General features: G+C 38.4%; 1 long non-coding RNA gene and 1 pseudogene across 2 annotated transcripts in view; one reads left to right on the top strand and one right to left on the bottom strand.

Annotated features, from left to right (window-relative positions):
* LOC101705213 (uncharacterized) overlaps nt 1-23444 on the bottom strand; it is a 203386-nt gene extending 179942 nt beyond the window's left edge. Inside the window, exons 1-3 of one of the 2 annotated variants that reach the window (XR_015444015.1) lie at nt 23143-23444; nt 21205-21303; nt 18048-18082 (exon numbers count right to left, since the gene is read on the bottom strand). This is a non-coding gene — a long non-coding RNA (uncharacterized LOC101705213). Of the gene's footprint in view, nt 1-241; nt 6471-18047; nt 18083-21204; nt 21304-23142 lie in introns of those variants that run through there. The other variant, XR_015444016.1, reaches the window with a different exon arrangement.
* Nucleotides 23445-26569: 3125 nt separating this feature from the next.
* Nucleotides 26570-27315, top strand: LOC147823315 (PEST proteolytic signal-containing nuclear protein pseudogene; annotated as a pseudogene).
* Nucleotides 27316-27879: the final 564 nt, after the last annotated feature.

Here is a 27879-nt window from a genome sequence, read left to right as displayed (position 1 = left end):
GAAATTTACAGTTGTATATTAGTTGTAAATTAGTAATACAGTTTAAATTAGTAGTTGTGATTCAACCACTGGCCAAACATTCCAATTGCCACAGGTAAAAGGGACTTGCTCAAGGGCAACAGTGGGGACAATTTCGGAGTGACAGGCATGCACCCATGTCCACAGTGCAGGGAGCTGCACCTGCAACCAACTGACTTAATTATCTTTCATCATTTAAAAAAACAAGAAACATGTTTCTCACCATTTTCTGTTAAAGAGACTGCTTTGTCCTCTGCACGAGAAGGGGGATGGAGGTAAAGGATGGTAACATGGTGAAAGTTGTCAGGGCTTTGTTTTTGGTGCTTTGTTTTCATTTTCATTTTCATTTTTGATTTTGTTTTTGCCTAGCCATGACTGGGTCAGTCAAACCTACAGTAAATGGTAAATTCAAGTTTAGAATGCCACTATGGCCATCAGTAATAAAAACTAACCTCACTGGCTAAAGAATGAAGTATGTGTTGATACATTTGCAAGGACCTAAAAGAGAAACAAAAAATAAAAGGAAAGTCTAGGATAAGAGCTTTTATTTTTTTAAATATAGGGTGACACCTGATTTATTTAGTCTGGGGAAGGCCAGCCCTTAGGTGTATGAAGTAGTCCTGTCAAAACAGCCCAGATGCCTCAATTGTCTGAAGCAACAGATTTTGAAAACAGCAAGTGAGATTTTGATTAAATATCAGAAAATATTCTTACTCATAAGACATCACAGCCACTGGTAAAACTTTGCAGCAAAGCCAATAAGCAAATTGTAGCTGGTGATTTCTGTTAAGAGCTTTGGTTTAGGAGGTTTCACAGCTTCATCTCCAAAGCCCTGATTCAAAACCACAATGTTCAGCAAGTCAGTGAGATTTCATGCTTTCATCGGAAACCTGAACCAACAAATGCATCTCCTGATGCCATTCAGGGTCTTAGAGTCTTCACTAAAGAACCAAAAGAAACCATGGAACTCGATCTCAAAGCCCTGCTTCTACACCCAGGAGCACAAATTCCACTTAAAGGGTCAATAAAAAGATTAGAGGTGAATAAATGCTTGTTGGAACAGAACATTAGTTGCTACATTTAAGCCCCCACCACAGTATCCGAATGTGATTGAGGTTTCAGAGGGAAACCTACATGGTATGAAATGTAACAATTACTGGTGTGATAATATGAGATGTTTTTGGCTGTCAAGTACTTTATTAAAGAGGGGGCTGGGGATCTCTTATTGCAAAGGTAGGTTGAAATTTTTTTTCCAACTAGAAAAAAATAAGAAATGTGGGGTAACACACTTTCCGGTCCCCTTTCTGTCTCTCTTAGGCAGAAGCTTTCTTTCTCCCAATAATTTTTTCCTACTCTTAACCCTCATTGTTCTTAGAATTCATTCTTCAATTTTAGAGAACATGAACTCGCATTTCGGATATCTAGTAGGTTTGGGAGTTACATCTCTTACCCCTATATCATTTTGGACGTTCCACCAAGATTAATGGTCAGAAGTAAGAGTTTGCTTTTGTTCCATAGATTCTAACTTTGGTCTTTTTGCATCATGGGTTGTAACTTGTTTCACAGGCTCTGGACATTTGTTTCATAGATTCTGTTTTTCGTTTCATATAAATTCTGGCCTTTGTTTTGTCCTTTGATTTAAAAGTGTCTTAATTTTAAGTTGTGTGTTTTAAATGTTTGCAAATTTCTTGTTTTGCTTATGCATTGTATTTTGTTAAAATTATGTTTTATTCTTGTTTTGTATGTGTTACATTTGGACTTAGTTGCTTAAAAATGTAAAATGGGTCTCTTATGAAATTGTCTCAGATAAAAACAGTTCAGGCTTTTATCTGTCCCTTATAGAATCCCAAATGGTGGTTATTCTGCCAGCTAATAATTGCCTTTAGGGCAACGGCCACTCTCAAAGCAGAGGACAGGTTTCTCTAGTTGCCCTCTGGTGAATTGCCACTCCCATTGACACCAATGGCAGGTGGGTGGAATGTTGACCAGATAGGCAATTGGGTTCCTTTCAGAGACAGATCTCTGATTGCGTGGAACTAGCAGAAACTGAGGTGACAACTGAGGGGTCATGGCCAGGGCTACCCTCTGGCGGATACCCAAAGGTCACTCAGAAAAAACTAGCTCCCAACAACCCATCCGGGTAATCAGCAGAAAATCTCCACATCTTGTCCCTACCTGGACTCTTCAGTGAGGTGAAAAGGGAACTCTGTCAGTGATCATCAGATATCCTCTGTCTCAGAGTGATCTGAAATGATGCCCTCAGAGCCCTTTCTTAAGCCTCTGTTAAGAGTTGAGCTACAGGTTTGGACTGCTTTCTCTACTACTAGTAAGTCAGACCTCTAGATAAATGTAAAAAAATCAAACCTTTGATAGATTAAAAGCTACCTGAACCTTCTCTCCCCCTCCTAGGCATGGTCTTCATCATTTATGTGTGTAGGGGAGAAAAATGCCTTTTCTGATAGGTTATGGACTTTAGAATGTTGACTGTGGACTTATAAAATGCTATATGGTGATTTTTTTGGATGTTTAACCAGCTTGAGCTTTATTTGGGGGGTTTTCTCTCTGCTAGTGAGTTAAAAACTCCACTTAAACTTTTCTCCAACTTGTTGAGAGTTCATTTGAAAATTCCTTGTAGTCAGACTACTCCTCCTTCCAGAAAGTCAGACTAAGGCAACTCGAAACACCTGTTTTGCCTTGCACTAGGGAAAATAACAATCAGTAACTTGCATTTGTGTTTCACACGCTAAATAGAATATGAGACTATTTTGCTCAGCCTTTCTCTTCCTCCATGCATGCGCATAGGAAGTTGATAAAGGCGCCTTTACTATGCACATTGTGGGCTGCTAGGAGGACCTATGAGTTTCAAATATTTAGTGAATTTAAAGTGGACCTTAAAGGACTAGCCTTGTCTTGCTAATAAAAGTTGCCTAAATGAATGGATAGATAACAGAAATTTCTCAGAGCTTTCTCTGCCCTAGGGCCCAGGGCAAAATCTCTCAACAATCTTTGGAGGTGATCTCTTTTGGAGGAGAAGTCCCTAATTTGACTGTTGACTTATTTTCTTCTCTCTCTTTCAAGCAACTAGAAAGCAGTGGTTTAAACCTCTTGGTTTGGGAGCAATACTTCCTTCTCTAAACATGACTGTTATGGCTGAAGTCAATTGTAACTTGTGCTTTGAGAGTACCTACTGCAGTAAGGATATGAGTTCCCTGAGGAAGATAAGATCCCGCGCTGGTAAAGGGTAGATAGTCCAGTTGGGTTTTATTTTCTAGGTCTCTCTCCAGACAGTAGCTACCTACCCTGGAGTGGTATAAACCTTGGGGGATGTCCTGGGGATGCCCTAGGGGGCACAGGAATCAAGCAGAGACTTATGAGATGATATATTTGTTTCTCTTGTTTCAAATTGAAACTCCATATCTGAACCTCTTACTCCTTTGAAATATATTAAGGAGCAATTTAGTATTTCTCTACACCCGAGAGTGATGTGCCTATCTCCTAAAGTCAAGTACACAGGGGAAAGTACTATGATGCTATCTCACAATTAGAATTGTACTGTCAAAGAGAAAAAATGGTCAAAATCATCTTATGTTGAGATTTTCATTAACTAAGTAATTCTTGCTTGTGTTTAAATGTAAATGTGGGATATAAAAAAATGAGAGATACCTCACCTTTAAGACATTCCATACCTCTAAGCCTGAGGCTACTCCTTGCCCTTTAGAACCTGAGAAAAGTTTCCAAGAGAACTTTAAGCCTTTACCACCAGGTGCTGAGGGTAGACTTTCTAAGCCAGCCATAATGAATCTCTACGAGGGTATATCCATCCTTAGCTAAGTTGTTGCGGTCACTCAAAGACAATATCCTTTGCAGGAAGTAAATGGCAAATATGGGACTACCTGTGTTCATATGTCTTTTTCTCTCAGTAATCTTAGACGATCAAATGAGACTTAAAAGTTTTCAGATGACTCTGATATGTACATTGAGGTCTTTAGAGGATTTACTCAGACCTATGGACTAGATTAGAAAGATGTGAAGTTGCTCTTAAATCAAACATTGATTTCTAATGAGAGACAAGTAGTATTACAACCTGCTACTATACATAGAGTTAGATATTTTAATTTTGGAAGCTCAAAAAGACAGGTAGCCAGTGGAACAACTGGTTTCTACTAGAACAGAAGCAGTTCCTATACAAGACCCCCACTGGCCTGCCAATCAGATAGGAGATTAAATAGAAGACATTTTCAGGCATGTATTCTTGAAGGTCTAAGAAACATGAGAACTAAGTCCTTCAATTATTTTAAATTGTCAACTATCGGGAAAAATAGGACATCCCTACATCCTGATTTGATAAAAGAAAATACTATAGTTTTTCCCAAGTCACAGTCTTGCAATATGTAGATGGTATGCTGTCATGTGCCCCTTCAGAAGAGGTTTCTAGACAAGATATCTGCTCTGCTGAATTTTCTAACAGGCAGGGATTATAATATTTCTAGATCTAAGGCACAACTTTGCAGCCTTTAGGTAAAATATTTAGGCCTTAGTATATCTAAGGGAACCCAAAGACTGGAGGAAGAAAGAATTAAACCAATTCTTTCCTTTCCATAGCCCAAGACTCTAAAACAGCTAAGGAGATTGCTTGAAATGACAGGCTTTTGTGGCTTTCAGATAGCAGGATATAGTGAGATTGTGTTACCCCTCTATTAGCTTATAGAAAAACCCAAGAGACAGACACCTAGGGATCTCTTTCCCAGACCGCACTCTAGAAATTCAAACAAGCACTTCTAAATGCCTGACTACAGGACACCATTTCAGTTTGTATTTTAATAAAAGGTGAGACATGGTTCTGGGAGTGTTTCTACATCAGGGAGCTGCTTAATAGCCTGTAGGGTATTTCAATCATAAATTAGATATTGCAGATTCAGAGTAATTCATTAAAAGGGTAAGCCCTAAACAATATAGTTAGAACACTTTCATTCTCTATCAAGAGGCAAAAAGCAGCCGTTTGTGTTCTTTGCTTATTGGTTTGATTTTTGGCTTGGCAATGCAGTGGGAGTCAGTCATAGCTTTTGTCTCTGGAGACATGTTTTGCTAAGGACCACAGATCCACTCTGGAAAAGCTCCAGATCTTAATTTTCCTTCTACACCTGAGATGCTGAAGATTTAGTTCTTGTGCCATGCTTAAAGGCACTCTTCTGTCCCTTCTCCATTTCCCTGCTCCTGAGAAATAGCGCAGTTTAATTCAAGGCACTTCCCTCTACTGTGGCTGCTGGATTTCAAGACAAAGCTTCCAGAATGGTGAGTTTCCCCTTCCTGGAATCCTTCCAGAGCAAAGATGACCTTCATTTATCACTGGGCCATATAGAAAACTGGTCTGGGTTTAGTCCTGAAACTCTCAAAAGATAAATGTAAAAGTTTTAGTCCAGATTTATCTTTCAGTCTTCTGGTAAAATTAGAGAATGGTAAGAACAGCTAACCTGGCTCTGGCCACTTCCTTGCACCTCTAGTCTGCCGTCACTGGCACTGGATGAGATAAAGTCTAAGGGACACCTTAGATTGGGCACAGAACAAGAGGGATAGATAGGGATGACTTCTTTTCCTTTTTTTTTTTTTCAAAATGGGAAAAACTGTCATAGGTAGGCATCTGCAGCACAGGAGGTTGGAGCCTTGGCAGGCCTTCTTCCCTCACTGCTTGAAATTCATTCTTAGCTCCAAAGAGCATCACCTAGTCTCTTCTACATGCAAACCTGGCCTGAACAGACCCCCACTAGAGATAGTTAAAATTACCTTTAATAGTCTGTCCCTTTAGAGGGAACAATTACATGTGGCTGTCAAACAACTATGGTTATCAAAGCAACAATGAGAAGCCTGTATAGCTGGGTATTCCAGTCAGTTAAACTGTCAGCTTAGGCCCATCTTAAAATGTTCTTTGTTTTCACAGAGGTAGAAGATTTTTATTCCTTTTTTTTTTTTTTTTTTGTACCAGGGATTGAACTCAGGACCTTGCGCTTATGCAGCCAGCACCAGAACCACTGTACTAAATCCCGGCCCTGATTTTTATTTCTTTTGATTCTTATTACAAGAGATCTCTGTAATTGATCTACAAAGTTCTGACTAGTCTTATTTATAGTTATAAATCTACAAATTATCAAAGTTATTGTAATTCAACTTGGCCAAATACATCTGCATGCACTCTGGTTTACAAACAAGTTGTCTCTCAACCCACAATGTGGGAAAAAATCTTCACCTGCTCTTCCTCAGACAAAGGTCTACTATCTCGAATCTATAAAGAACTTAAAAAGATCAGATCTCCCAAATTTAAAGACCCAATACAAAAATGGGCATCTGAAATGAACAGACATTTCTCACACAAAGAAGTAGAAATAGCAAATAAATACATGAAAAAATGTTCAACATCACTGGTCATTCAAGAGATGCAAATGAAAACAATGCTGAGATTCCACTTCACTCCAGAAAGAATGGATGCTATCATGAAATCAACCAATAACAAATGCTGGTGGGGCTGTGGGGAAAGAGGAACCCTGCTCCACTGCTGGTGGGAGTGTAGACTGGTGCAACCACTGTGGAAATCAGTATGGAGATACCTCAAAGAACTAGGACTGGAAGTCCCATTTGACCCCGCTATTCCACTGCTGGGGATCTTCCCCCAAAGAATTAAAAGAATCATACCACAGTGATATATGTGGACCCATGTTCATAGCAGCGCAGTTTGTAATAGCTAAAACTTGGAAACAGCCCAAATGCCCATCAACTGGAGACTGGATCAAGAAAATGTGGTTTTTTAATAAAATGGAGTACTACTCAGCCATAAAAAATGAGAAATTAGAGACATTTATAGCTAAGTGGATGCACATTGAGGCAATACTCTTAAGTGAAATAAATAGGACACACATGTATAAATACCAAATAGTTTCTCTGGCGTGAGAAACTGAAAGTGTAAATAAGAACTAAATGTATAATAGGTGATGTGAAATAGAAAGAAAAGGAGCTAAGGGGAAGGAAGTGGGAGGGCTAGGGGAAAGGATAGAAGGGAATGGGATTAATATGAAAAAATGGAAAAATAGGAACAAAATCTTTGTAAATAGGGAGGACTGGTGGGGTTGAAGGGAGGGCTGGGCACGGGTGAAAAATAAGAACCAAGAGAGACTATGTAGAGGTGCAAATTTCCAATGATGAGTGTCATTATATTGTATATCTAAAATGTACCAATGATTAGAATGAATAATCGATAATGTAAAATAGGAAGAAAAGGTCCAAAGGGGTAGGGGTAGTGGGAGAGGCAGGGGAAAAGAAAGAAGGGAAAGGAAAAATGCTGAGAAATGGAAAAAATGGAAATAAAGTCTTTGTAAATAGGGAAGGGTGGAGGGCATGAAGGGAGGGCTAGGAATGGGGAAAAAATAAGAACCAAGATGCATTATGTAAAGGTACAATTCCCAATGAGAAATGTAATTGTGTTGTATACCTACAATGTACCAATAAAAGAATTTAATACAAAAAAAAAAAAGTTGTCTTACGTGTGTGTTTGTCTGCCTGTTCAATTTGTTACAACATGTACAGCTGTTATGTTTGAGTTTCTTTCTTTTGGGATTTTGGATTTTTTAAGATGTTTGCCTATAACTCAAGTTAGCATATAGATAAATATAATTAAAGACATGCTTCCCCCAGGTCGCCAGATGATCCAAATAATGTTAACTGGTTTTACAAATGCAGTACATATTGTTGTCTATGTATAATATCAGGAAACTTTCATTGGTCAAAATTAATGTTAATTGTTATGATCTGGCTCTCATAGGTCATCTAAAAATTTGTTAAAATAATTAAAGACTCTTGGGCTTAGGAAAACTATGGGACAGGACTCCCCTTGGTAAATAAAGGAGTGGCTGCCTGGAAAAATTTATTCCAGCCTTTGCTCACAAAGGGGACCCCAATAATTTCCATAGCCTTGTGCAAAATACATTGCTAAACATATTGTTGTGATATGTATACATTGGTCATGGTCTAACTTTTCGGTGGGAAAACAAAGTTTTATTTAAAATATTCTTGATACAAAACAAAATTAAGGGACAAAGGGTTTCATGTAACTGATACTCATCATTATTTCATGGTGTACTAAATATCATTCATGCCTTCTAGGTGTACAGGTCTTCTAAAATATTGTTTATGGTAATGATCTTTTTTGACTCAGGTATCTGTCTTTCTCTTACACTCCAGCTAATTTTGATAAGAGGTACATGTCAAGCCAACATGAAAAAACCAGTCAAATAATAGTTATCTTAAAAACTTATGTGATGTATGTTATATGTGTCACCACACTTACGGATGCTCAATCACCAAACAGTTGAAACAATGTCACAATAAAATTAGAGGCTAGACATTATGAACTCCTAAGATACATTTATAGGCCAATATGTATGTTCTCCTTAGATGGCATCCTACTAAAGGATAACAAATAAGTTTTCTTTATGTCATTTAATGTCTTGTGATCAGATACAGGTGTTTGACTGAAAGACTATTCTGTACTAAGATAGATATGTAAGTGTTACAAAGAAGATATCATCATGATTGTCATGCTAAAATACTACCTGTGGCTCTTGATCTTAAGTTTTTCTATATAATATATAACCATTGTCTGTTAACATTTTACCAACCATGGTTGGTAAAATAACAGCCCTCTAACTGTGCTTTATACTTCAAAAGTGCTTGATGTACTAAGTATTATAATAGTTAAGCTCACTGCTCCTACTGAAATACTTATGTCACTGATCTTCTCTTCTGGGTGTTCAACAACTAAAGTTTGGAGACCAAAACTAGAAATATAACTGGGCTAAGAGGACAGCCAATATTTTGGCCCTGGCCCCTCAAGGTCAACAAAGAATCCAGGACGTGAAGGAACCTTTCCTATAGGATCCAACATCTTTGGTAAGTCACTTAACCTCTTGAGCAGGGAGACTGCTGGGCACCAGAGGACAAATGTACTATGTGCCAAAGAAGGATCACAAAGAGGGAAAAATCTCCCAGGCTTTCACTGAAAGCAACATGGTAGAGCAAGGCTGTGATCCATCCTGACAGCTGTCACTATGTATGGTTCCAAAGTAATGCCTGAGGAGACTTAACTGACCTTGATAGATAGAAAGAGGTTCATACTGATTGACACAGGTCTCATTTTAACTTGGTCTTAAACACCCAGCAGAAAAGAATAACCAAAAGAGGTACAAAATAATGCCATAGTAATAAAGCTAGATATAAAAGTGGGCTCCAGTCACTGACCCCTTCTGGCAATTTCTAGCTATACCAGTAGTTGACCACAGTTATGGATCATTAGGAAAAAACTATAGTAAAATCTATAAGAGCTCAGCTAGAGTTTTAAATTTCTTGAGCAAGATTTGTTCTTCAAACTGTCTCTTATCTTCTTAGATAAGAGACAGATTTATAACAAAGTATCAGACTTATACATAAACCTTATCAATAAAAGAATCTAAGAGCCAGCAGGTTACAATCACCATTTCAATTTCTAAGTGCAACTTTCTCCCCAACCTGCCCTTCCATTCTAGTGCGCTCACGCCTAGATTATACATGCTCTAATTTCTTAAAAGTTTTGTTTCTTCTTGCCTAGAGGCTTCCAAACTCCAAGCAGTCATACAAATGGAACCAGTAACAAATGTTCTAGACTTCTTTTACCGGGATTCACCAGCTCAACCTTGTAAACAGCTCATAACCGCTAAACTATACAATATGACTTCTATGTTGGATTCTGAAGTCCCCTGCACCTTCTCCTCTTTGTGGGAGGCTATTACTAGTTCCTCCCAGTGGAAACCCTTATTGGCTATATTCATAGCAATCCTGCTGACCTTATTATTTGGCCCATGTATTCTTAACTGTTTCTTTGGCTTTGTCTCCTCCAGACTCAAAGCTATATGGCTACCAAGATGACAATGCCTGGCACCTATCAAGGGCCTTTAGATAGACTCTCCGTAGAGTAACTCTAACTGCTGATCACAACTACGACCCTCTTCAGCTGGAAGTAGCCAGAATGGTCTTCGCCCTTTGCCCCTTCATGCCAGTTAAGGGTACTTCTTCAGAGGGGGGAATATTCCAGATAGATAAGTTAATTAGATATCTCATGTGCAGTTAGACAGGGCCAGTCCTCCAGGAGCCAACACAGCAAGGAGCCAACATGGAGGACAATCAAGACACTTTCACTGAAGGCCAGAATTGAAAGGGAAAGAAACTACATACCCCTGTACTTCCCCTGGGGATAAATAGCAGTGATTGATATCCTAAATAGGTATTAATCACCTGGGTGGGTGTCAAGGTCTTAACCCAGCCTGTCCAGGAAATATCCCTGACCCCCACCCTTACTGAAAATCCTTGTATGCTTGCTATGTGACTTGCTCCCCCATTTGATCCCCATTTAATCAATATTACCTGGGTGACTGTACATGTAATCTTCCTGGTTGATCATGGTTTTGTCCCACCTCATGCCCCCCTTGTAAATTTCCATTGGGTCTTATAGTTTTGTCCCACTTTGTACCTGCCTCACCACATGGCTTTGCTGTATAAAACATCTTTGAAAAGTGGGGTGGGCAGGCAACCCACTTTCTGGTCCCCCTTCTGTCTCTCTTAGGCAGAAGTTCTCTTTCTCCCAATAAAGTTTTCCTACTCTTAAAAAAAGAATAAGAAATGTGCTGTGCACTGCTTATAAGGTCTCAGTGCAGCAACTTTCTGATGTACTCAAAACAAAAGTTGGAGAAACGAGCCACGTAAGATTCTTGCTCCTACCATTTCAAGCTTGGAGGTCAAAAGGGACTTTTTTAAATCCCAGGATTAGTGAGGGGCACCAACTCCTGTCCTGGGATTAGTGAGAGACAGAAAAAGAAAATGTAGGAAAGTAAAACAGAAAAAAATGTTTTTCTTTTCTTTTATTAGTACATGTTTGCAGTACATAGTGGTTGCATTCATTGTGAGGAGTTGGTACATGTACATAACACATCTTAATTCTTTTTTCATCCCTTTCTCCTCCCCCAATCTCTTGGTCTCTTTCTCATTTGCAAAAGTTCTATTTCTGTTTCCTATTAAAAAACAAAATAATTATAAAAATATTTTGGTATAATGACCCTCAGGCCTCAGAGCTGAGGAAAGAAGGTGAGTGTAAACCCTGGTACCTGCACACCAGCCTCAGGACCCAGGAGAAAGCTGGGGATGGTGCTCCCCTCAGCCAGGTAAGCTACTCCAGGCACACCACTGTACCAGGTCACCCACCCTCCTCCTCTACTGGCCCACTTTCTGCAGTTTTCTCTGCACACCTGGGTGCCTGTCGTGAGTGGGTAATTCATCCCCCAGTGCAGCAGTTAGTTAATCTTTACACCTTTTTTAAGAACCTCAGGTGTGAGCTGCAGGGCCCTGTGGAGCATTTCTGGCTCTTCAGAGAGGACTGGAAGCTACGTCCCAGTGCTGGTCCCAGGGCAGAATCTCTGCTCCCATGTGATAATTGGCCCCAATGCCCCCACCACAGTCAAGCTAGCAGGGGGGCTGGACACAGGGTCCCTCCCAAGGAGCTTCCCCTTCAAGAGAAGGTGAATCAAAAGTGCACAGGGAGAGGAGCCAGCTTAAAATGGAGTCAAGATATTCCCCTGCAGTTAGCATAGATGAGACCTTGCTAGAGAAATGGTTAATTCCTCAGATGGCCCAAATCACAGACATGCCCAGGGAGGATGAACAGCTTGAGAGAGAGAGAAAGAGAAAGAGGGCAGGGTGTTGATCAGGAAGGATTTGTGCAGACCCTGGGGTGAGGGGATTGGGTTCTAACCAGGGAAGGTAATTCTGCAAAACTGGAACACACAGGCACTGTGTCTGTAGGCAACTCTGACAAAGGGCACAGTCTCGGAAATTGAATAGAGATCTGTCCCCTGTCTCTCAGCCTACTGACCCACTTTCCTCAGGCTACATCTCCCCCAGATCTATGGTACCCCCCACCCCCTTGAATCTTTCAGTTTGCCAAGAGGGAGGAAAGATTAAGCCTAAGGATCCTAACGTAGGTGCAATAAGCAACACAGACCTGTTTGACAGTTTTTAGACAGAAATCTCTCTCTCCACCAAAAAATCCTTTCAGAGCCACCCTTTAACTGCATTGTGCAGGTACAAAACACTGAAAGATATCTACACCAACCCCCCATCACAGGACTAAAAGTGTACATATAGTCACTTATTTTGTTTAAAGCATTGAAAACATCTGCACCTAAAAAGCTGTTAGTGTGCTATTCTGGAAAGAGAAGCTTTTGATCCATTCTTAGGTGTTAAAACTGTGGCACGAAGTATTTTCTCAAAGATCTTCCAGTTAGTTGGTGAAGCAAAAGCTCAGTAAATTAAGCACATATTTTTTTAAAAACATTCTGGAGCCTGAGATCCCACAAAGCTAAAATACCAACAGAATGAGGAAGTATAGGCACATGCACACACAAATTTCAGACACACAAGTTTGCCAAGATTGACCTTAGTTGATTTCCAGGAACATATTGTGGCTACTAATAATTTTGTTACAGTAGACCCTTGACTTATGAGCTCAATTCGTTCGTGAGGGCTGGTTGTAACTCAAGTTGGTCAATTTCAGGCTCAGGCTCCTCTACACAGCCTTCAAAGTCTCTCTCCTATATACAGGCAGATCTCAGTATCCTTTGACAGACATTGGCCCGGGATTTCCCAACCCCACACAGGAAAGGATGTGGTAATGTTCCTTCCAGAATTCTTAAAGGGTTAAATCTGTATCTGAGACCATCTGGAAGCACAAGCAGTTGCACTGGGGTCATAACTCAAGGCTGGTCATAAGTTAAAACTAAACTTCTGGTCATAACTCAAGTTGTTCTTATGCCATGCTGGTCGTGACTTATGGATTCACTGTACATTCACTGAAGTGGCTGTAAAAAAACACAAGTGATGTGATCACTGGCCTGGTTACATCTGCCCTGCATGTGCCCTGGACCAGTGAATTGCAGTGATATGTTTTCCATCAAGGTATTTAATTTCAAGTCCTAATTCTCACACTTGCTGAAAGGACTGCCTGACTTCAAGTTAGGGCTCTTCCTCTTGGCACCTGTATGACCTTGGACAGATTATCTGCCTCCCTGTCCTGTCTCCTCATCTTTGAAATGCAAAGTAACATCAGACAATCCACAAAGCTCCTAGCACAGTGCTGGGCAACATGCCACAGTACATGGCCATAAAAGTGGATTATGACTACTTCAATTAACCGTTAGATGTTGTTGACCAATTGTCCTGCTTTGAGTCTCAGAAACATGGAGCCATCTTTGGAAGGCAGCTATGGTAACTACTACCACCAATGCCTCGCATGGAGCCATCTTCAACATGGAGATGATCACATCTGCTTTTTCAAGAGGGCTATACAGGTTGGAGGAAATATAGTAACATAAAAAGAACTCAACAAATGTTAGCAGCAATGATGAAGATGATAAGGAAGAGGATTTTGATGTTAATGATGTTCAAGGTGAGCCAGAAATCTCACTGATATCAGCCTTAACCAACCTGTTTCCAGAGATGGCCCCCTGTCCATCCCAGAAAGTGAATGTTTTAGTCTCACTAGATTGCTTCTCTTTTGCAGAGGGACAAAGATCAAGTGACCTAGTTTTGAATTACATAGATATAACCTGCATTCAGAGACTCGGATATTCAATTGTTGCCCTCCTCTTTCTCTTTTCCCTAAACTCTAATGTAGGGTAGTATCTCAGAGAACTGATTCATCTCCTCACATTGTTCATTTACAGCTGTTGCTAGAAAGTTATTATGTAAATGGCCTCACTCCTCAATCTGCATTATTCTCTCTTCTTGTAACAGTGAGATGGAATTAAGTGCTAGCCCTGTACTGACTTTGTATTAGAGTCTTTCTATACTCCTCCCTATATTTCTCTCCTTTATCAATAACTTTAGAAGTTAATCATTTTACAGTTTGAGAAGTTTGAAGAAGATGTAGAAATTCTTGTGCATCTTGATGGGGAGGAGCTGGACTTCAAAAGGCACTGACTCTCTCCCTCTTGTGTTAATATTTAATACCTTGCTTCTTTAATTTTCATAATTCAAATTAAAACATCATCATTCTCCTATAGGATTCATTACCTCTAATAATCAAAGAACAAGTTTCAGCTTGACACACGGATACCATAGGGCTGAGCCAGTCATTACCATCCCTTCTTCTGGATTCATCTAATAAAGATGAAAAGCTTCCAAGATAAAAGGAAAAATAAACACTAGTACTCAAAGTAAACAACAAATTAAGTAAATCCTAAAAAATCAATTTGGAAATATAGGGCTCACTTGTTTTATTTTTTGTCACATTCCAAAAGATATTTGTTACATGTTCCAAAGGGCAGAGTCAATGTATTTTTTGCCCCCGAAGGCATACCAAACATGTATGAAGATTTCAAAACTAGCGCAGCAGGCTTTCCAACAAATGGAAAGTGAAGTTGCACATTTCATTTCAGATGCCTGTTTCTAAATCATTGATTTTTGTAGAAATGTCACACTGCACTGAAAAGAAGTCTCTCTTTCTCAATAAGCATACAGCCAACTTTCCAGAAAATGCCAGCATTTTGAGCTAAGACAGAAAGCTTTAGAAAAGCCCATGAAATTCAATTCACTCTCCCATCTTATGCACATGATATCCAACAATTTCAATTACACACCAGCCTTCATCCCTGCTCTTCGGGGGGAATTTTAAGCCTAAAACAAGCAGTGAATTGGCCTCACCCTGCTGAAACTTGTGGGAAGAACCATAGGAATCAACTACTTACTCTTTAGTTTCAATACACTGAAGAAAAAGGGTTAGACTTATTGCTTGAAGTAATAAGGTCAAAGCTGTAAGGGGTAAAAAATACCTGCAGGTTTATACCTGTAGTTTTATTTTTCATGATACTTTAACCTTCAGGCAAATCTTCAAAGACTAAACCCAGCACTCTAAAAAAAAAGAACAGATGTTCAAATTCAGTGGCCCCACCAAAACTATGTATCTTTAACCTAATTTTCTGCCCTTAAAAGAAGAGATGATGGCTGGGATTTACTTTTAAGTTGTTAAGCAAAAAAGAAAAAAATAAATAGAAGAAATAAAATAAGAAACTCAAGGCAATTGTTGAATCTAATACTTTTGTGTGTATTGAGAATTTCCACAATGAAATATTTAATGGTGTTCCTCTTACTCAACAAAATGGTTGGGAACCACTACATCAAGGAGTAGAACAGTGACTCTGATATTTTTCTGATGGAGGAAGAAAGAAGTATCTTCACTAACCAGTGCTTAAATGGCTCCAAGCTCAAGCATCAGAGGAATGATGGTCAATGCATTTTGGTTAAGGAAACAAGCTCTCTCAGAATGCATACCAGCAGATTATAACTTTGTCCCCTGAAGACTGAGCTCATTGTACTAATGGTTGACCTAATATCATTTGTAGAAAAAGAATGAGGGCATGTTAATTACGGCTAACTGTAGCCAAAGCTTGATGTATAGGTAAGACAGGTCTTAGGGGTAGAAACAAGTGCTCATAATAAATGAGTTTTAATCATAATAATCAAGTTTTAGAGTCATCATTTTGGAAGCAATGGGTGGGTACAAAGGAGAAAGGGAACTTTCTCTCAGAGGGATCAGGAATGGTTTCATAAAGGAAATGTCTTTTCAGCACCTTGCTGTGCACTGATATACCTATCCACAATACTTTCTATATTGTAGGTTTTCGGTAAATACATAGTGAGTCTTACTGAGCACCCTTGCCACTTCTTCAACAACTGTCCACCTATTAACGCTGGACACAAAATGAAATCCAAATTCTCCAGTCAGTCATTCAGGGCCACTCACATTCAGAATCCAGCCTTCTCTACAACATTTCCAGCCTGGTCTCCTGCAATCCCATCTCAGCCTCCAAGCCCAATCTCAGCTAGCCTCTCCCTCCAAAATTCCTTCTATCCTGATCATTCAAGAAGTCTGTGGTGCAGCTGTGTCCATCCCAACACCTCCAAAAGGGAGAGGAGAAGAAATGGGTGCAGGGAGCTGAGGTGAGAACAGATACCACCATTTACAGCCACAGGAGGAGCTAGCAAGAGAACCTGATCCAAAAAGAAATAAATTCCCCCACTGTTAGAAAAATGTTTTTCATTATTGTTTCTCTGCACCCAAATAATATCCTCTATTATTATATTATATACTTATATATCCTCTATTATTCCTGTCCTGCTGAGAGGAAAGTTTTCTCAGTGTCTGTTAATAAGGTGTGTTCAAGCTTTTACATGTAGTTTATTTTATGCCCTCCAGATCTAAATTACTGCCTTCATTGGCATTCCTCCAAAATCAAATGCCAGTACAAGAATTTGAGAACAAAAAATGATGGAGGAAGTGCCTATGAACTTGTAGGTGAAGAGGATATGTGAGGCAGAGAAGGTAAGAAGCCATTATGAAGTGTTGTGAAGCAAGTGACACTTGTAAGAATTTGGACTTAATCTCACTGAGGCACTCAGAGATAGCTGTGATGAGGGTGATCCCCGCCCACCCAGCTCCGCCCCTGTCAATCATTGGTTGAGAGCTTGGAGGAGTGGGTCATATTAATTCCCTAACCCAGTAGTGATGAACCTATGACACAAGACCCAGAGTGGGCTGTTTGTATCACTGAAAGCTCTAAAAAGTTAGCTATCATTGCCCTAGCCCAACTACCCTCCTGCCCATGGCCTAGCAGCTCTTGCAGCTAGGAAAAAAACTTTAGGCAGTGAGTTGGAAGCGTAGGGGTTGGAGGCTGAGCCAATATGCCTGGAAGCTGTAAGTGCTGCAGGGCTATGAGCAGTTTATTCTAATGCACACCCCCAGGTTTATACATATACACATGTACTGTATATAAAGCTGTGAGGTCATGTTATTAAAACTCCACAGATGGGTAAAAGTACTACAATGAGATCATCTTAATATTTGATGAAGTGTATCTTTGCCTATTGTTTTTCAATAGCAGGAGACAAGAAACTAAGGACCATAGACCAAATCTGGCCCTCTGCCTGTTTTGCTAAATAAAGTTTTATTGGAAAACAGCCATGACCATTTATTTATTGTGCTGCTTGCATATTATATCATCAGAGTAGAACAGTTGTGACAGAAACCATATGGCCTGCAAAGCCAAAGATGTTTACTATCTGGCTGTTTATATAAAGACCTTCATGTATTTGGCCTTTTTTTTCCTTGGACCCATCACACAAGATTAAGTTCAAAATCCATGTCCTTTAACTCCCATGGGTGAATCCTCCTTCCTCTAAATGAAATGACTTCCAAATCATCGTTTCCCTCTTGCTAGTCCACTCCTCAATTTCTTTCTCTATTACTTTGTAAATATTCACTTTCATACCACCACTACCACAAGAACTGAGCTGTATTTGTACTTAGATCCCTAAGGTCTACATGTTCTTTAAGAATATATTTACATACAATGAGTTCACTTGGAAATTTTATCTCAATGATCACTGATCCACCTCTGGTTGGGTTCCAGAAAGTTCTCAAGATCCAGCATCAGACTCTGATCCAAGGAGGTCTCCTCTTGGCTAGTCCAGGGTTTGTGGTATACATGGGTGTAACCAAGCCATGTTTTGACCCTGCAATGCATGGGCCGCATTTAACAAGCAGGCATGTGTGGAAGAGCAATCCAAAGGTCTGACTTTCATTTGCACATCCTCTTATCGGGCAGAACCTTGAACTCTGTCTACAATACTGAAAATTCTCCACCTACTAACTCACTCCTCCCAAGATCAAACCTCAAAAGTCTCTCACAGTTATGGCTCTGTGACCCTTTATCTTTCAAAACCACCTTAGGTGTCAGTAATAAATCTGTCACCTTCTGAAGAAGTAAAAACATCACTAGCAAAAATGGCTTTTCATTATTTCTGCCTATTATAAGCAAAAGTGTTCAGATGGCACTTTTCAGAGCTGCTGAAATAGTAAACAATAATAGAACATCTTTACTGCCTGATAACTAGAAGCAACTTACCTTCATCAAAATAAATCTCAGCAGATTTCAACACCCTTGGAAAGAGCAGAAGAGGATAAAAGAGAAAAACAAACCTTAGTGGAGTGATATTTTATTTATATCCTTTATTTATGTCCTGTTTTACAAAAATAGGCATCTCTGCCCCCTGAATGCAAGCAAAACCTGCAACAATTAAGGAATTTGTTACCTGCTTAGCAACTTTTTAAATATAATCCAGAAAAAATTAAGCCAAACTATAGAGTAAAAACTTTACCACAAATTCTTTATCAATCTTATCTTTTTCAAGGCCCATGTAAAGAACCAAGTGATAAGGAATTTGTATGAACTATTTAGATTTTAATGAACTCTGAGCAGTATTTCTCCCCTTCAGGAAAGACAGGGAGTAATTTCATGACTTCCAAAAAATAGCTACTTAAGAATCCTAACTTGAAAAAGTTGACAACGATCTATGTCAAATGTATTTGAAGTGATGCTTGTATTCTATAGACATTTTAAAAACACTTTATACTTGTTTGGTGTCTTTAAAATAACTGTGTGGCAGAATGCTATGGGGAATAAAAGTTGGGAGGGTGATCTAGCTTGATGTACAGGTAAATAAATAATAATAAAGTCCATATGGGTGAGATAAGCAACAACATCTTCATTTTTCAAATAAGAATGGCATAGCCCTGAAAATGATAAGACTTTCCCAAACTCCTAATGAACACACACATACAAAAACAAATGTCTTCCTCATTCTTGGTTAAAAGTCTCCTTCAGCACTGGGCTGACTTCTGCATCCAAGAATGTGAATTTCTTTTCATTATAGCCTGTGTGCATTAAATAAATTTTAATTAAAGTGGAAAACAGTCATGAACCTGAAGGTTATGACAAAAGCTACAAAATGAATTGACTGAGTGGCACTGATATAAGAAATACTCTGCTTTTCAACAGCTTTTCCCACGTACTTGTTGAACATCTGGGCAAGGACAGCATGTGAGAACAACAGAAGAGGATTTCAGAGTTTGAGTTTCACATTACAAGGCTCTGGCTCCTTACCCGTGTTGTTTTTTAAATGATGTTCTTGACAACCCTCAATGAGGACAAGGTCTGTAATCACTTAAGGACCCACCAATAATTCTGCTTAACTTGGAGAAAAGTGATAAACTCAAAATGCACTTAAAAGCATTCCCTCAGGACACACTATAGAAACTATTTGAACAATTCATATGCTAATATTTTAGGACCAATGTGGGGAGATCCATCCTATGAGAAAAGTACAATATTCCAGTAGGAATCTCTTTCTCTCCCTCTCCCTCTTTCTCTCCCTCACTCCCTCTCTTCTCATTTCTCTCTCTCACTCAGAAAAAAATTATGTGTGGGATTGAAAGCAAGAAAAGCTATCTATGCATTAATAAGGATTGGCAGAACCTACTGTTACTCACTTAGCCACAACAGTAGGCCCTGAGAAAATGATCCATTCAAACAATACTGTCTTACAATTATATATGACTATTACATACCCAATGTGGTTCATGTTGAATTTAATTTTCATCTAAATTTAAAATACAGGAGACACTGAAAGCCATTATTTGATTTGGAGTGAATGAAGTAAGTCATTTAAAAGTACAGTTTAATTTTTTTTAAGTCACAGCATAACTGAGGGAGGTTAGTCAGTCTATTTCTACTTTAGAAATACACAAGAGCAGCCTGGGATGCTTAAATGTAAAGTGCTGTATTACAAAAAGGAGGAAAATTAAGTAGTCGGATGTATTTGCCACATTAAGGCAAAATGAGCACTACTGTGATTAGAGCATTTTGAGAAAAATGGATGTAAAATACTTTCCGTTTAAATTGTAGCAACAGCTGTAATTAAAAGAGCACTTTGCTATTCATGCTGAAGAACAGGAAGATGATTTTCTTATGCAGTTTCACTTTTTTGCTTTTTTTAAAACGTAAGCCAGGAGCTTAAGGGTAGGCAAGTCACACAACCCAGCTTGGGCCCACCTCATCCCTAGGTGGTTCTCCCAAGAGATGGGGCAGTGCTCAGTCCTTGAAAAGGGCACAGGAAATAAAAGTGCCAGGAAATCTAGTCACACCTGTATAGCCCAGAAGAACTAAATGCAGAATGAACACATTGGTCAAATTCAGTTTACTCACTAGGAGTGATAGTGCACACCTGTAATCCTAGCACTCAGGAGGCTGAGGCAGGAGTCCTGCAAGTGCAAGGCCAGCCTGGGCTACACAGCAAGTTCAAGTATAGCCTGAACTACCTAGCAAGACCCTGTCTCAAGAAAAACCCCAAAAACAAAATCAACAACAACAAAGCTCACTGAGACATGGACCCAACTGCTCTGCTTTTAGTTGAAAATGACTGCGTTGGCTTCTTCAAGATGGAGAAATTTTAGCCCACTAATATTGAGCAAAAAACAAAAAAAAAATCTTTCTTTTTAAAAATTCTATTCATTTTTAAAACAAATATAATAGCTATTTTTGCAAAATATCAAACTAAATCAACTGAGACTAAAAATCAAATCTATCCTGTAGCCCTACTCAGAGCCGGCTGCATTCTCACAGAGGTGCCCATAAATTTCCTCACATATAGGAGCAAAATCACATCGGGCGTGCTCTTTTGCCTAGCACCTACTTTCATGCACTTTTCCTGCCCAACAGCCTCCAGGATATGTATTTGTAGCCCCCAGAACTTCCAGGGAAGGTTGCAGATGGGGAGCAAATATGTGTGAGGAAATAATGAATCCAGCCTTTCTCCCAAGCTAGAAGTTAGCTTCCTTTGCATTCTTGTGAAAGAGTGCTATAGGATCCACCAGTAGAGAATATTGGAGAGGGACTTTTTATCTTATGCTGTAGGTAGGGCTATATAGCATTCCCAAATCGTCTGATAGTACACATTTCCTGAGCAAATATTTAACACAGAAAATCAGGAACTCTCTAGGAAGCTTCTCTTTCTATAGCTTGAGTTGAACCAAAGGATTGGTATTTTTACCAAGGCCTCCCTTTAACCAGGGAATTTGGTAAGCTCTATCTTATGCAATAGGGAAAATTCAGTATTGATTAGTCCTGAAGAAAAATAAGAGGAAAGAGGTTGGACAAAATGACTCAGGAAATAAGACACATATTATAAAACACTGGATAAGAGATAAGCAGAATTCTGCCTTACCATCCTTTTAGATCTGGATAGAGCAAAGCACGAGGGTGACCAAATCCTCCAAAATGAGGAGTCTGGATAATTAAAAGTATGTCCTCTCTTGTGATCAATCTAAAAAGAGGAGATTGTTCAGGTTACAAGACCAACAGAGAGGAAGGAAATGAAGGCAAAGCGTCCAAACATGATTCTGGGAATTTTTATACTGACAAAAGTTCTGAAAATTTCATGTGGCAGGAGTATAGTAGAGAGGAATACAACTTTTCTTTGCTGTTTATTATGATGTGAAGAGGATGTGAACTCCCAGGAATCCACCAGCCTTCTTGGCCATCCTGGGCTTCAGAGGTGGATAAACCTACCATGCAAGCTGAGAGTACATGGCCTGACCATTTCTGTGAGCCAGCCACAACAAAATGGCACTTCTGAAGGACTTGAAACACCTTCCTTCTAGTAGATGCCAAGTGTCTATGGTTCCTACAATTACATCAACAGCTGCTACATGTTTCACCTAAACATTTCCTAAATAAAGGTCTCTCTTTCCCTTGTTATTTATGTAGGTGACTTCACACATCACCTTTCATGTCTGAGGTTCTAGGACATAATTCATGTTATGATGAAAAGCAATATCTGTTCATTTTAGCAGTTGCCACTACAAGGAAATATTTCAGGCACATTTATAGTGAATGATCGCATGGTATGGAGTACCCAGAATAGTGAGCAATTAATACTGAACATACTACAAATCACTGGGTTCAGGCTGAAGATGAAGTATTTCTTTCATACACTATGCTAGATGTAGAAGAGAAATGTCCTAATGGGTCCAAGATATGGCAGTGTCACTTAGCCATATACTATGGAGCATGCTAATGCCACTGCCCAGAGGCAGTGCAGTCATGCACTGTCATGCTCAGGAGACCCGGAAGACAAACAGCTTTTCCCCTGTTCAGGGCAGTGTCTGGGCAATGACATGCAGGCTTCCCCTACATTTCAGATGGGACCTTTGGATCCCAAAATCCAAGTTATAGAGTTCCACTTCAGAGAAAAGATTGCTTGCTTTTTTGGAGTCCTGTTGAGGCTCATTTAAGGTTCACTTACCATGTGGTTTTTGAATTTTTAAATAGGGTAGTTTTAAAATAAGATTTTTTTTGGTCTATCTAGAAATACTGCCTTCTTCAGTGTCTATTCTATCTATAACATTGCCCAGGACCAGCACCATTACAAACAGATACAATATGAATCTTTTATTTCAATAACTATGACCTATCACCTTAGTTCATATAATGGTGATTTAATAAATGACTTGAAGGAGAAAGATGCTTACTTTCCAAGAGTTTAACTTATTCCCATGAAGTAACTTCTACCATTTAATAGTCTGATTAGATATTTGCAGTTAAGTATAATGAATAATCAAAGAACTATCTTCTCTCAGTGATAAGACATAATTATTGTGAATTCCAAAATTTAAAAATAAAATGTATTAGACTAATAAGATTCAGATATATCATTAAATGTTTATAATTACACTACTCATATGAGTTGTCATCTTGAAAAAGAAATGATTTATCTGTATATGAAACAGATTTATTTATAGAACAAACAAGTTAAAATTGAGAAAACATTTATAATAAATATTGATACAATCATATTGCTTTTTGTACATTTTCTATCATTAAGAAAACATCATTTTAAAATATCTGCTTAATCATTTCACCCTAACTGAAATATAATAAATATAATGTTAAGCATTTCTAAAAGTTATACATTAAAAAGAATATTATATTCTCTTGGGCTGGGGGTTTAGCTCAGTGGTTCCAGCACCTGCCTCCCAAGTGCAAGGTCCTGAGTTTGATCCTCAGTACCCCCAAAAAAACAAACAAATAAAAAAAAGAATATATTTTCTTTATATGCCACTTAAATGTCTGTATATTTTAAGTTCCATGGAGTAATACATACTCATTGAAGAAATGTTTCTTGGGGATTTAGCTCAGTGGTTCCGGCACCTGCCTCACAAGTGCAAGGTCCCGAGTTTGATCCCCTGGTACCAAAATAAAAAAAATAAAAATAAAAGAAATGTTTCTTAAAAAGAACAGAGAAGAAAATAAGAATCCCTCATAATCTCCATTCAAAGATAACTATTATTATTTTAATTAATTTTATTGGTACAATTTAAATATACTTAAGGATCACATTCATCAAAGAAAATTTGAACCTGTACGTAGTATATCTTGATTCCTCTTTTTTTCTCAATCCCCTCCCCTCCCTGGAATGCCCCTCCTCATTTACAAAAGCTTTGTTTTCATTTTTTTCTTCTTTTCTTTTTTCTCCCTCCTTCTTTTCCCCCCTCCCCCCCTTTCCATTTCCCTTTTCTTTTGAACAATTTCTTCCTATTTCATATTATCTATTATACATTTTGGTCCTTATTTACCCTTTCAATTTCTCACGCTGGAGAGACAATGCAATATTTACATGTATGTCTGATTTATTTCACTTAAGAGTATGGTCTCTAGGTGCATACATTTAACTCTAAATGTCTCTAATTTATCTTTCTTTATGGCTGAGTAGTATTCCATTGCATTAAAAAAAAAAAAAAAACCACATCTTTTTTATCCATTCATTGGCTGATGGACATTTGGGCTGTTTCCAAGATTTAGCTATTACAAACTGTGTCACTATAAACATGGGTGCACATATATCATTGTGGTGTGATGCTTTTAATTTTGGGGGAAAGATATCCAGAAGGGTCAAATGGGCCTGCTAACCCTAACTTATTAAGGAATTTCCACAGTGGTTGCGCCAGTCTTCACTCCCACCAACAGTGAAGCAGGGTTCTTTTTCCTCACACCTCCACCAGCATTTGTTGTTGGTTGATTTCTTGATATTAGCTATTCTTTCTGGGGTGAGGTGGAAACTTAGCATTGTTTTCATTTGCATCTCTCAGATCACCAGTAATGTTGAACATTTTTTCATTTATTTATTTGCCATTTCTATTTCTTCATCTGAGAAGCGTCTGTTCATTTCAGATGCCCATTTTTGGATTGGGTCTTTAAATTTGGGGGATCTGATTTTTTTCAATTCTTTGCATGTTCTAGATATTAGTCCTTTATCTGAGGGACTACTGGCTAAAAATTTTTTCCTACTGTGTGGACTGACTCTTCACTCTGTTGATGATTTCTTTTGTGGTGCGAAATCTTTTTAGTAGGATGAGATCCCAGTTGTTGATTCTTTGTATTACCTCCCATGCAGTCTGGGTTTTGTTCATGAACTCTTTGCCTACCCCTATGTCCTCAAGAGTTCTACCTATTCCTGTTGATGGGCATTTGGGCTGTTTCCAAGTTTTAGCTATTACAAATTGTGCTGCTATGAACATGGGTGCACATATATCACTGTGGTATGATTCTTTTAATTCTTTGGGGAAGATACCCAGCAGGGGAATAGCTGGAGACTGGATAAAGAAAATGTATGTTTTTTATAAAATGGCTACTCAGCCATAAAAAATGAGAAATTAGAGACATTTATAGCTAAATGGATGCACATTAAGGTGATACTCTTAAGTGAAATAAATAGGACACACATGTATAAATACCAAATAGTTTCTCTAGTGTGAGAAACTGAAAGTGTAAATAAAGACTAAAAGGTATAATAGATAATGTGAAATCAGAAGAAAAGAGGCAAAGGGGAAGTGGGAGGGGTGGGGAAAGGAAAGAAGGGAATGGAATTAATATGAGAAAATGAAAAAATGGAAACAAAATCTTTATAAATAGAAAGGGATGGAGGGGTTGAAGGGAGGGCAGGGGAATGGGGAAAAAATAAGAACCAAGAAAGATTATGTAAAGGTGCAAATTTCCAACGATGAATGTCATTATATTGTATACCTAAAATGTACAAATAAAATAAAATTTTAAAAAGAGTTTTACCTATTCCCTTTTCCAGCAGAATTAGTGTTTCCATTTTAATATTTAGACCTTTGATCCACTTGTATTTTAGTTTAGTGCATGGTGAAAGACATGGTTTTGGTCTTCAGGGTGTAGAAAGCATTTTTCCAGCACCACTTATTAAAGAGGCTAAAAGATAACTACTATTAACATTGTAGATCTAGATAACCCACAAGTTTGGATAGGAAAAAAATACATTATTTATATTCTCAACAAAATTGTGTAGTTCCTTTAAAAACAAACCATAGTAGTATGAGCAAAGAGGATATCTTGACAAAACATGAAGACTTAAAGAAAAAATAGAATTTCTAAAACTGAGAAATACAGTGTATGAAATAAAAAATTCATTGGATATACTTTTTTTTGGTACCAGGGATTGAACTCAAGACCTTGTGCTTTCAAGGTAGGCATGGTGCCACTGAGCTAAATCCCAGGGCCCCCACTGGATGTACTTAACAGAAGACTGAACACTGAAGAAGAAAAGATCAATGAATTTAAAGCTAGGTCAAACCAAAATTACAAACCACAGTAATATTACCAATGCCTGTGATTACATCATCAATATAATCATGTTTTATCCTACATTAGAGTTGGCTGTGGATAAGCTTAGCATATTATTTATATTCCCCAATACAACTATAAAATTTTATTAGACTTTTCATTAGATGATGTGTTAATAGTGTCTGTCTATAGATACATGATATATCACATATGACAGATCTAGCCTATTATCAGTTCAGCTGCACCTATTAGTGCTTTTTTGTATTAGTCTGGGTTCTTCAGAGAAACAGAACCCACAGGAGATATATACATATATAATTATAATTATATATAAATACATAATATATGTGAAGTTTATTATAAGGAATTGGCTCATGCAATTATGAAGATTACAAAGTTCCACAATCTGCTATTTGCAAGCTGCAGTTCCAGTAAAGCCAGTGCTACAGTTCTGAGAACCAGAGGATCAGTAGTATATGTCCCAGTCAAGGGCAAAAGACTGTATCTCAGCTGAATCAGTCAAACAGATAGAGTGAAGTCCCTCTTCTTCTCTGGAATTGTTGTTGTTCTTCTACTTAGGTCCTCAACAAATTGGATGATGCCTATCATCCTTCAGGTGGGCCATCTGCTTTAGTTGGTCCACCAATTCAAATGCTAATCTCATCCGGAAACATTCTCACAGACACATTCAGAAATAATGTTTAATCTGGATACCCTGTATCCCAATTAACTTGATACATAAAATTAGCCATACATGAAACATAAAATGATACATAAAATTAGCCAGTACATGTTTTCATCACTATAATCTAACTCACAAAGCTTTGGTGAGACTTTTAGTTTGGACTGTGTTATGAGTTATGGGTACCAGACTTAACTCTATCTCTTTAAACAACCATTAAGCTTCACAAAAATGTAAGAAGCAACTACTTCCAGGCATTAACAACATGCATCATAAGGCTGTAATCCATGAGATAAGAGAAAACCATGTTAACTCTACACCAAGCCTGGTTTTCACCTGGAAACACTTTCCGATGTGTAGCATTGAAAAGTGAAGCCAAAACAAGAATTAGTGTTCCCTCTGGTCAAAATAAACAGTATTAGTATATGAGACTATAAGGCAACTGAAACTTTTAGGCCAAGAGGTGTTATGTAATGAAGGATCCCAAGAAATAAATATACATGGAGGGAGGCTGCAGCGCGGAAAACGGCGGACGGAAAGGCGGGAGAGGAGAAGCCTGAGAAGCCAAAGCGAGCTGGAGCCGCCGCAGTAGTGGAGGGGAAAGTTCCAGTCGCAGCGCTGAGAAGTGATCAGCTGAAGAAGAAGCTGCAGACCTCCCAACAAAAGCCTACAAAGATCTCCAAGTTTGGATTTGCCATAGGTAGTCAGACAACAAAGAAAGCATCAGCTATATCCATCAAATTTGGATCCAGTAAGCCTAAAGAAACTGTTCCAACTCTTACTCCAAAAACCCTTTCAGTAGCAACAGCTTTTAATGAACATGAAGATAGTGAACCAGAGGAAATGCCTCCAGAAGCAAAGATGAGGATGAAGAATATTGGAAGGGATACACCAACATCAGCAGGACCAAACTCTTTCAGTAAAGGAAAGCATGGGTTTTCTGACAACCAGAAGCTATGGGAATGAAATATAAAATCTCATCTTGGAAATGTCCATGACCAAGACAATTAAATGATGTGTTTTGAATTGGGGTGTGGGTGGGTGTAAAGTTAAAAGGAACAGCTTCCTTTTGAAAGAATGGTATAAGACTATCTTTGGAGCCACTTTTTATTTTTATTTTTATTTTTTTTGTTGTTTTTTTGAGATTGAATGGTACACTAATAAGTGAGAGTTTGAAATTAGAGGTAATTTATGTTTTATATACAGATTCCAAGACACTTGCTAATTTTGTAGTTTCACGTGATTCATTTCCAAAGGTTACAGATAATAAAGAAATCAGAAATGGTACATTTTTAAGAATTGCATATTTTTTTAGACACAACTATTACCACATTAAGAGGAAGCAAAAAATTACTGTCTATTTAAAACTGTAAGCAGTTACTCCTAAATTAACTCCCTCATTACCTAAACTGTCTGGCTTCCAGGAACAGCCTTGTAGAGAAAGGGAGAGTATTGTATTGAAAGGAAAATGTCACTGAACTATTGACTGAAAGTAAATTTAGATAAAATTAAAATAGAGGGTTTTTTTTCCTTATGGGCATTTGGTTTTGTTATATTATTAGGTATTGCATTGCT

The sequence above is a fragment of the Heterocephalus glaber genome, unplaced genomic scaffold (assembly GCF_053883595.1).
Source record: "Heterocephalus glaber isolate CG9 unplaced genomic scaffold, H.glaber_assembly_v1.0 deba00001593, whole genome shotgun sequence".
NCBI lineage: Eukaryota > Metazoa > Chordata > Mammalia > Rodentia > Bathyergidae > Heterocephalus > Heterocephalus glaber.
The sequence above is the reverse complement of the archived record's forward strand: the minus strand, read 5'-3'. Positions and strand labels throughout refer to the sequence as shown.